The 11,064-nt window shown below is 45.6% G+C and overlaps 1 protein-coding gene across 1 annotated transcript in view; it reads right to left on the reverse strand.

The window, feature by feature from the left end:
• HIP1 (huntingtin interacting protein 1) overlaps positions 1–7,740 on the reverse strand; it is a 63,933-nt gene extending 56,193 nt beyond the window's left edge. Inside the window, exon 1 of the mRNA XM_048518876.1 lies at positions 7,553–7,740. The gene's annotated coding sequence lies outside the window, so the exon portion shown is untranslated. The remainder of the gene's footprint in view (positions 1–7,552) is intronic.
• Positions 7,741–11,064: the final 3,324 nt, after the last annotated feature.

Raw genomic sequence — 11,064 nt, forward strand, 5'->3', positions numbered from 1 at the left:
GTGGGAATGCACAGGCTAATCTGGTCCCCCAGATAAGCCTCCACAGCTCAAGTGGCAGAGTGGGGAATCAAACCCAGTTTTCCAGATGAGAGTGCACCTGCTCTTAACCACTACGCCACTGCTGCTCTCAACAACATCCCATGCAAAGAATGTATCTTGTTGACTTTGAAAAAAGGTGATCAGCTGTAGGCCAGAAACTCCTGTCAATATAAACAGAAGATAAGTGCTTTGTAGCTGTGCACATCCAGCGAACTGCAGGCTCCAGGGCCCTGACCAGATACTTGGAAAGCAGCCAGATCGCAAGGATTTTGACCTCTGCTATCCCTGTGTGTCATTAGTGAACCTCTTTCAACAGGCCAATTGTTGTAATTTTTGACTGCCTCCTTCCCTTGGGAAAAATTTAAGAGACTCTGAAAAAGGAGGAGTCTTTGGTGAGAAGATTCACATAGGCAGAGCACCAGTGAGTTGCAGGAGAGCAAGAACTTAAAACAGAACACAGTGAGCGTGTATGTGTACACACACAGAGCAAAACAGTTTCATTACTCCATCGTTGGAGTGTGCCTTACATGATCTTCATTGCAGAAGGTGGCTCTTTTCCACAAGCAAAACACACCAACAAAACACACTTTCTTAGTTAATTCTTTTTGCAAACAAACACGGAGAGCAGACGCCAGAAAAGGAAACTAGTCAACTTATCTGTTTACAAAAGCTGCTTTATGTTCCTTTCATAAAACACTCCCTCCCTACTGAGAAAAGGAAAAAAAAAACAGAACTGAGGATTCCTTAATACCAAAGAGATGTTCGAGCAATACTACATAATCAGACACAGCAAACGACAAAGAAGTGAGTTTTATAAAGAAAGTCTTGTTTGGTCAACTGCTATTAGTAGTTTTGCAGCATCCAGGTGCGGAATGAGAGAGTCTACATCTCTTCTTAGCCTTGGTAGCAACATCCTCTAATACTCTCTCCATTTCAGTGTACGTAGCCTGAAATGTACACAAGTATGCAGCCAGGGGGAAAACAGGAAATTGCCAGAAAGCAGTCCAGGGAATTAAGACCTGCCCTTCGAAATTCTGCTGACAAACTGACCACATATTCTTGGATGGGATTTCTTTATAAAACTCACTTCCCTATGTTAGTAGCTAGCCTCGTCCACCCAAGTCAGGGCCCAGGGATCAGTAGCAGCCATCCATTGTATTGTCAAAGGCTTTCACAGCCGGAATCACTGGGGTGCTGTGGGGTTTCCGGGCTGTATGGCCGTGTTCCAGTAGCATTGTCTCCTGATACTTTGCCTGCATCTGCGGCTGGCATCTTTAAAGGATAATGCATAGGTGTCAAACTCGTGGCAGGGGATGCTGGGAACTGTAGTCCATAACATCTGGAGGGCCATGAGTTTGACACCTGTGATCCACTGAATTAAACTTGTGAAAAGCAGAATAATACAGCTAGACCAGGGGTAGGGAACCTGCGGCTCTCCAGATGTTCAGGAACTACAATTCCCATCAGCCCCTACCAGCATGGCCAATTGGCCATGCTGACCGAAAAACTGATAGAATTCGAGTTCTGGCTGCTCCTGGAAACCACAGGAGGTTCTGAAGCTAGGCACTGAGGAAACCTCAGGACAGCTGGGACCCTTGCCTTAGTGAAAGCACCTGCATCACAAAAAAACCCCTTCTTCTAGAGAGCGGAACTACAGATTCCTCAACTCATTGTCTTCTACAGAACCCAATCATTTTGGAAATGAGCACCACGGGAATTTGAACCCACTGCTGAAGAATCAGGACCATTCTTAAGAAAACCAAACTAAGAGAAAGGAAATGATGCAATTACTGAAACCACACATACGCTTAGCGTTGAGCCAGTTGACCTCTACAGGACGAATGGCAAAAAGGATGCTTTCAGGGGTGGATTGCACTGGCTGTCTTCCAGTCCCCTGGGACTGAAAAAGCCCAGGAAGACTCTTTAGACAAGGGCCTCTAACTACCCACTCAGCTCTTATGCTACTGGAGAAACAGATACACTAAATGGGAAAAATATTTCAAATTCCCAAGTGCCCATTTTGAACACTGGTAGCCAGCCACCAGATTTTTAGTGACAGTCCCCCACAAAGGATGAAGCAGCAATTCACAGTCCACAGCACCACATTCCATGTTCACACATTCTGAGCCTTTGCAGCCCTACAATGATTCTTTTGCTAACTCAAGAAACAGAGCCCAGCTTCAGCGGCAAGAAAGGTATTGGGTGGGTGGGGGTGGGACTCATGCTTCACCATGTTTTATCTCTGCCCTCCTCCTTCTAAGGGTCAGGACTTTTAGCTGTCCTTGGGTTTCAGAAGCCTGAACGATTTGGGGAAAACTGACAGAAGGTCTGGAGAGCCCGGATTTCCCTTGCGAAAAGTTCATCAGAAGAGATATAAACATATCTTTGTTAAGATGAGACGCAATCAGCAGCTCATGGAAAATAAGGCATTTTTTGTGATTTGAAGTACAGTAAGCTCTGCAGAGCATTTCACATGGACATAGACTATCCTGAACACTGTATATGTGAAGGTTTCCTCAAGGATGATGGGGGTGTGGCAGCCGCTGCTTGAACAGATCTATCGAAGTACACAAAATGATAAATATTAGGCGGGCTGTCCCTCTAGCTCTATGAACTGTATCCTAATGTCTTCAAGTTATCACCCTAATCTTCCCTAGATAGGGACATAATGTCCCAGCCAGGGACCTCTCAAGCCTTTCAGAAAACAGGTCCTTTTGGAACTAATCAACTACATAGATATTATCATTTCTGTTTGTCACCACCAGGATAGTATCAGCCCGAAAAAGTTAAGTAATTTTGTTCCGATTCCGAATACTCTGGGCTTCCCATACTCTGAATTGTAAGAACCATGTAGAACCAGCTCCTGCGAACCGGAAACAGTGGTGGTGAACCTATGGCACTCCAGATGTTCATGGACTACAATTCCCATCAGCCCTCTCGGCGCTGGCCCGTGCTGGCGGGGGCCTGATGAGAGCCAATGTTTATCCATTCCTAAAGTCTTTCCTACCAGACTCCAGAATTTTAACAGTGCTGCTGGACTTGGGGGATCGACATTTAAATCCTCACTTTGGCCACGAAACAAACTGGGTGCCTTCAGCTCTTCATCCTTCAATTTTCCAATTCACCCTCCTCACTGTTTTCCAGCCACTTGGGCCAAGCGGGGACATTCCAGCCAAAGCAAAGCCACTTAAGTCAAATTAAAGAGAACCTTCAAAACAAGTTGCTCTCCTAAACCCACTGATTTTTGTTTACTGTAAGCTGCCTCGTTTCTGTATGGTAAATATTTAATATGCCATCATCTGCTGCGCTGGAATTAATAGCTGCTGACACCAGCTGCCGGAATAATGGAGCTATTCGCACAGCAGCTTACAGATCAGGCTTTCAGAGCTGCTGTCTTGCTACAGAGGAATTAGGTCATCCCGCAACAGCAAGCGCCAGGCTGTGAAATCCACATATTAGGAAGGCACCCCTGGGGACAGAATACGAGAAACCACCCTAGGATTGACCCTGCCGACTCCACACGAGAACAGTGCATCTCTGCCGCTTTTCCACTGTGTTATCAAGCAGATGCTGTCTCTTCTCATACTTCCACCTGCCACCGTTAGCCCTTGTTATCAGCTCTCCAGAGTCTCAGGTACAGGAAGGTGTTCCCTAGCATCCTCTCTGCCATGCGTTGGATTTTAACATTGGCTGAAAGGGCTCTATATAATTTCTGCATCTCTGGGGACTGAATTCTTCACACCCCAGTTGCCAAAGGCAGTACCAGATGCAGACAAAATGTGTGCCTGTTGTTAACTGTATACACAGAGAGTTATTCACCTTAGGCAGTGATTGTATGCCCATGCATCAGCAAACACAGCGCCTCCAGTTACCTGGTGGAGGGGCTTAACAAAGAGGAGGAGCATCTTCATCTTCTTGGAGAGCCAATGTGGTGTAGCGGTTAAGAGCAGGTGGATTCTAATCTGGAGAACAGGGTTTGATTTCCCCACTCCTCCACATGACTGGCAGAGGCTTAGTGGGGGAACCAGATGTGTTTCTGCACTCCTACATTCCTGTTGGGTGATCTTGAGCTAGTCATAGTTCTCTCAGAGCTCTCTCAGCCCCACCTACCTCACAAGGTGTCTGTTGTGGGGAGAGGAAGGGAAAGGAGTTTGTAAGCCACCTTGAATCTCCTTACAAGAGAGAGAGGTGAAGTATAAACCCAAACTCTTCTTCTTCTTAAATGATGCGAAATAACATAATGGGAGTCAAGCCACAGCAAACTATACACAGTTGTAAGACCAAAGTCCTACCACATACATTTGGATGACAGAGAATAGGGCACCAGAAAAGACTTAAAGAGGTTGGTAAAATTACAAGAGGAGGTGTTTGCAGGGTATAAATCCAAACTCCTCCTCCTCCCCCCTCAGCTGGTCATTGCTCCAGAGTCCAGACAGAATACTGAGACAGCTGGAATACTGATGGGATCCGGAAGTCAGTTTACATTTACCAAAAGGCCTGCACCTTATCATCTTTAGGATTAAAATCCAATTCTTTGCCCATTGCCATAAATGCTAATGAAACAGAAAAATCAGAGTTTGTTGGGCAAGCATTTCCCTCCACCTCAATTGCAGGCATTTAGGCTCTCTTTCTAAAGCCAGACACCTCCACAGGGTGAGGCACGGTGGCCAATCCCACAGTTGCTAAAATAAAAGCTGACATGTCCAGCTTTCCCATGTCATCACTTGCTACTGAAAGAAATTTGTCTTCTTTGTCTCTGCTGGTGTCAATAGGATTCTTTAAATAGCTGTTCGGGACAATTATAGCTGCAGCCCCTTTGAGAGAACCTGATTTCCTGTCTACAAATACTGATTCTCAGCAAAACTGGAGGACTATCAGTTTCAACAGGGAATAAAGAACAGGTGGCTTAGGGTTTTAAGGCTTTTTAAGTCAGTTAGTGCGGCTTAATCTGTTGGTGGCCTCTGCAGCACTGACTTTTCAAAGAAAACCGTGAGATAAGATCCAAAGAGAAAATGTGCACAATGGGATTTCTGTTCGTCAAGGTTGTCCCAAGATAGCCAGTGCTGATGAAACACCGACTACCTAATATACATGTCAGTCAGAGGTCAGTCTGAGGAGCAGGGTTGTCCCTGATGATTTAAACACTAGCTTCAGCAATGCACAAACTACTCAGTGTGCAAGCATACATATGCACAGATGCCTACAAACAGCAATATTACAACTCAGCGACAAGCAGTTTGTTTAGCATGTTCTAATTGACAGACTGGCCCTAAGAGGGTTGCCTCTCATCTTTATATAACCGCAGAGAGACTGCAGTCACACCATTACACGGACGTAAACAGTAAATGGAAGCCAGCATGGCGTAGTGGCTAAGAACAGCAGACTCTAATCTGGAGAATTGGGTTCAATTCCCCACTCCTTCACATGAAGCCTGCTGAGTGGACCAGTCACAGTTCTCTTAGGACTCCCCTCAGCTCAAGCGGAGGCAGGCAGTGGCAAACCACCTCTGAACGCCTCTTGCCTTGAAAACCCTACAGGGTCTCTGTAAGTGAGAAGTGACTTCACGGCATTTTCCACATTTTTTTGGCCTTGATATGGATAGCACAGGTCAGTCCAATCTCATTAGATCTCAGAAGCTAAGCAGGGGTCAACTCTGGCAAGTATTTGGATGGCATATCTTCAAGGAACACCAGGATCATGATGCAAACCACCTCTGAACATCTCTTGCCTTGAACAGCCTATGTGGTCACCATGTCAGCTGTGATTGACAGCACACACACACACAGTAAATGCTGCCAACGTGGTGTAGTGGTTAAGAGCAGGTGCACTCTAATCTGGAGAACCAGGTTTGATTCCCCACTCTGCCACTTGAGGCGTGGAGGCTTATCTGGGGAACCAGATTAGTTTGTGCACTCCAATGCATGCCAGTGGGGTAATCTTGGGCTAGTCAGAACTCTCTCAGTTCTTCCCCCACCTCACATGGTGCTTGTTGTATGTGTGTGTGTGTGTGGGGGGGAGGAGATTGTAAGCCCCTTTGAGTCTCCTTACAGGAGAGAAAAGGGGGATATAAATCCCAACGCTTCTTCTTTTGCCTACTGGGTCGAGCCGAAAATATTAATCTCTTGCTGTCCTCACCTGAATTACTCAGAGCCGACATGCTGCTGAAGGCAGCCATTCACTAATCATTTCTTTAAAAGCAAAGTAAATAATTATCTGTGCTCCACTGACTACCTGCACTTTTCCTAAGTTTATAAAGGTTTTAGCCAGGGTAGTGGGCAATGTAGAGACAAGGTCTGGCTTTCAGGGTATGGACAGAAAGCACATTATGCTGAAAGACTGAAGAAACTATGCAGACCTGGTACTCAGTGAAGGTTGACAAACAGCCTAATTACAGCATGAATACCAACGAGCTACATAAGATAAACTAGCAGAAATTTAATACAGTTGAAATAGTTTTTTTAAAAAAACTTCACCAAAACAAAATACAATTTGGGCCCATGGCCTTCCTCCGTGGTTCAGACCCATAAAACACACACCATACAGTAAAAGTGTTTAGAATACAAAGTATGACACTGACCAAGCTTTAAACTAATCCAAATATTTCCTTCAATACTGGAATAAATTAGGACCACCCACAAGCATTTTTTTCAGGTTGTTACTCTTAATGAACAGCAAACATCACACTAAAGTCGAGATTCAGGAGACAGTGTGGCTCTACTTGTGTGTATCCATAATCAGGAAGCAAACTACAATGAAACAAGTTTTAGTGCTGAAGTCTCCACAGGGGCCTTGCTTTGCATTCATCACTCCATAAGCACAGAAGCAGCAGGGGAACAAGGTGGGGAGGAAAACTTTCAATATCAGGGCATTTCTCCTATTCTCCTAAAAAACCACATGGTGTTAGCCATATATAATCCCATGCACACTTTTAAGATATTTTATCTGCCTCTTCAAACCATCTGTTGTACTGACCGAAATCTATTAAGTGGCAGTGTAACGTAGATTGTCAGAAAAAAGATGCACAACTACAAATAAACAATTTAGTGATGTTGTTTTCTAGGCAATTGTAATCTAGTTACTTGAGTTTGTTTGCCTTCATTGCGACACCGTCTCCCAATGTCAGGCTGAGGAGTTTTAAAAGCATGATTGTAGCAGTTGTCAATTTCAGCCAGAAAGCCACTTGGTGGAGAGAATAAGCCCGACAGATACACCGTAGCGATTTGTTTATTTAAAGCAGGTATTTAAATGAACTTTTCATCCCATGCCCTCCCTCCAAGGATACTGCTCAGGACAACGCATGTGGTCCTTCCCTCCTCTACTTTATCTACACAGCAACCCTGTAAGGTAGGTTAGGCTGAGAGTGACTGCCCCCAAACTCCAACGAATCAGTCTCCCCCTCTCCAGGAACCGGGGGACAGGAGAGGAAAACGCTCCTGCGTCACAATGACGTCACTCCCTCAGCATCTCCCCCTCCATAAGTTTCATCAGAAGTTTCCTCACTTCCCTCCCGTACCTGCCCCCTCTCGAACGCCTCTCTCTCGGTGCCGTCCACCAGGCTCGTCCCACCGACAGCGGCGGAAGCTCCTCCTCCGGTTGGGACCGAGGCCGGGCCGGAGTGTCCGCTGGCAGCTCCAGCCAGCCTTGCCTGCCCAGGAATCCGGGTTTCGGGGACAGTGCACCTGATGAAGCGGAACAACGTCCCGCGTCACTCCATATTCGCAACAAACTACAGAGGCGCCTCGCTGCGGGGCAGCATGATTCCTTCGTTGTTGGTACGCGTTGGCTGTTACTCACGCGAGCGGCGCCGCTATTGGACAGGAGGACTGAAGGAGGCGGGGTTTCGAGAACGAGCCGCACTCCTTATGGTTTGTGCCCATTGGTCGATGGGGGGAGTGGCTCGCTGCTATTGGACAGAGGACATGTTTCTGTTGAATGGAGCCCTTGGAAGCTTTATTGCTCCGCCTCCTTTCCCTCTGGTCTCGTCTATGGAAAGAATGATAGACACGCCCCCAAGCTAGCCATACCCAAAGAAGTGGGCGGGGTTTGACTCCTATCTGTGGAAAACGTGCTTTCAAGGAAGACTCAATAACAGGAGTGCAGTGACAATTTACATTGTGCCAGAATTTTACATCATCATCAGCTTCCTTGAGTTAGAATTTACTTGACTATGTGCCAGCTCATCTGCTCTGTCCTTTTGCTCCAATTCGGACATTCTAATGAATGTGGTGTAAATAATGATTAATACTTTGGACTAGGATCTTTGTGCAGCAGTTATAGTTTATTGTACAGTAGTCTAAGTATTTATCAAGGTTGTAGTTCTTGTTTTATTGTTAATGTTATGGAATTATGTATTGACGTTAATGTTATGTAGTATGTATTGATACATTGGAAACGTATGTTCTGAATGTACTGATATATTACTATTTGGTATTGTTTGTATATTGCTGTTCTGATATGCTGATGACTATGCTGTTATTACTATGCTGTTAATATACTGTTTTTGCTGTTAATACATTTGATAGTCTAGATCTAGTTTGTTGTATATTATTGTGTATTAATACAGTGCTGCTGTTATTACTATTAGTATATTGTTAGGTTTGTAGTGTTAAGTCGCCATCTGAAATTTGACTTTATTTTAGTCTTATGTATTTACCAGTCATAAAATTATAATGTATTTTATTTACCTATGTTGTTAGCCGCCCTGAGCCCTTCAGGGATGGGGGGGGGGGGGGTACAAATTAAAATGGTGATGATCTTGGAGGCTGGGGATTCAGATTCCCACGCTGCTCTAAAAGCTTGCTGGAAGAGGTTGGGCTAGTCACACACTCAGACTAATCTCACAGGGTTGTTGTGAGGATTGTGTTGTAAGACACCTTGGGTTCCCATTGGGAAGAAAAGTGGGGTATTCTATACATCATCACTAGTGACAAGGATGTAAAACCGGCTGAAAGTCTTGCCTTTGGACCCGCAACTGTTCTTCCTGCTTTCAGAGATGGCAGGATTACCAACTGAAGTTGCCCAGAGAACAGTGTGATCGATCCACAAGATCTTGAGGGTCAAGGCAGGGCCTGCTCCCCAAAAACAGGTTTGGGAATGAATCTTGGTTGCGCAAAATGTGGAAATTATAAAGACTCAAGCAAGAGCAAAGTCAGCTGCTTGCTTAAGCATCGAGGAGCAGGCATCTTTGCCCAGGTCAACAGACAAGGAAGCTTTTGTAAATGGGGAAAGAGAGATGCATCTTCCCTCCACCCCAGCCAACAGTCGACTGCCAATCAAAACTGTTATTGGCTTGGAACCAGGTTGCAAGCTCACCAGGGCCACCTCCTGCCCACCCCTTCCTCATCTCGCCCCCTTGTCTGTCCTCTCCTCTCTAATGGGCTGGTTGGAAAGCTGCCCCCTTTTGTTTGGGGCCTGTTCCAGACGGGGCTAATGGACTTAATGCCGCCACCGCTGGGCCTGCCGCGAAGCCGACGTTAGTGGTGAAACGCTGGAAGCCCCAGAGGGCTGTGGGAGGGGAGGCTGAGGAAAGAAAGAAGGCGAAGCCGCACATCTGTTTCCAGAAGGGAGAGTCTGCTGGACCACTTTGAGGGGCTACCTTTTCTCCTTTCCTGGAAATACCTCTCCAAAAATTCCACTCATTTGCAAAGCTTTTGCCTGACGGCCTTTTGCCCCCCCCCCTCCCCTCCCCAGCCAGAGCAACAGTGTTTGCTCACGTCCACCTCTTCATCAACATTGTAAAATTTTAATTGTCAGCTTTAGAGGTCTAGCTTAATGCCTCATTCCCGTGGTGGCGAACCTTTGGCACTCCAGATGTTATGGACTACAATTCCCATCAGCCCCCTGCCAGTATGGCCAATTGGCCATGCTGCCAGGGGCTGATGGGTATATCCGAGAACTTCTGGAAGTGTAAGGTTCGCCACCCTGAGTCCTTCCGTAGGCACAGATGTAATCACAATCAGAAATTTATACGTTGGGTGTGATACTCTCTCCCACAGCTATTCATCTGGCACCAAACTTGTTGCTTAGAACACTCGCCCAAGACTTTTTAAAAAATCTACCTAGGAATTTTTGCTAATTTTAATAGATTTTGTAAGCTCTCAGAGGTGCTCATGGGGTGTGTGTGTTTATCCCTCTGCTGTTCTTGTTTTAATGTTTTTAAGCTGTTGTGGTTGTTTTAACAATAGATATGTCATGCTAGGGTGTTTTCTTCTTTGCACATTTACAGTATTTTTAATATGGCATGGGTTCCTCCTGAGACCCTCTGTGAGAGAGTGTGGAGTAAAAGTGCCTTAAAGAAAGAGGGGCAAAATCAGGTGTAGCATTCCTGGACTGTGTGCAGCCTGGGAGTTGATAACAGCAGGTGGTGCAAAGAACTGCAGGATCGATTGCTATGACCTTGCTAAGGTGGGGGAACACAAAGGATCCACTTTCTGGTCTATAAGAACCTGAACTCTGATGGGATAGCCCTGAAAAAGGCTCTGCCCAAAGGGAAGCAACTTTTTAAGCTCTAACAAAAGAATAAGGAGGAGGAGAATGGCCACCATAGACGTTCCTTCTCCTGAGTTTATATCACAGTGGTGAGCATCCCGAAATGTGCAAAAGGATGAAGTTACTCCTGCTATTGAGATGGGTGCATGTATCCATTCAGCACATTTTCCCCTACTACCTCCAAAGAGCTTGGGATGGACACATTGTTTTCTCTCTTTTTCTCTTCACAACACTTTTGTGAGGTAGGTTAGGCTGATAATGGCTAGCAGAGTAAGGGTTTGATTTACGCTACTGCACCAACGATTCTTCCTCCTTTCCCCACACTGAGCAATTAAGCCTGCTGTGGTAACAAGATGCCATTCATAACTGGATAGGATTTGTAATATCCGCCCCACCCACCCACATCTAGAATGATAGTTCATTTTTAGTATGCCAGTCCAATTAACAAATTTGCCACTTTCAAAAAAACTCAGTGCTGTCACTGTGCCAAGAAAAACCCAGTTGGGAGAATTTAAGACAAGCAGCATCATTTCGCGC

Source organism: Sphaerodactylus townsendi, linkage group LG16 (genome assembly GCF_021028975.2).
Source record: "Sphaerodactylus townsendi isolate TG3544 linkage group LG16, MPM_Stown_v2.3, whole genome shotgun sequence".
Taxonomy (NCBI): Eukaryota; Metazoa; Chordata; class Lepidosauria; order Squamata; family Sphaerodactylidae; genus Sphaerodactylus; species Sphaerodactylus townsendi.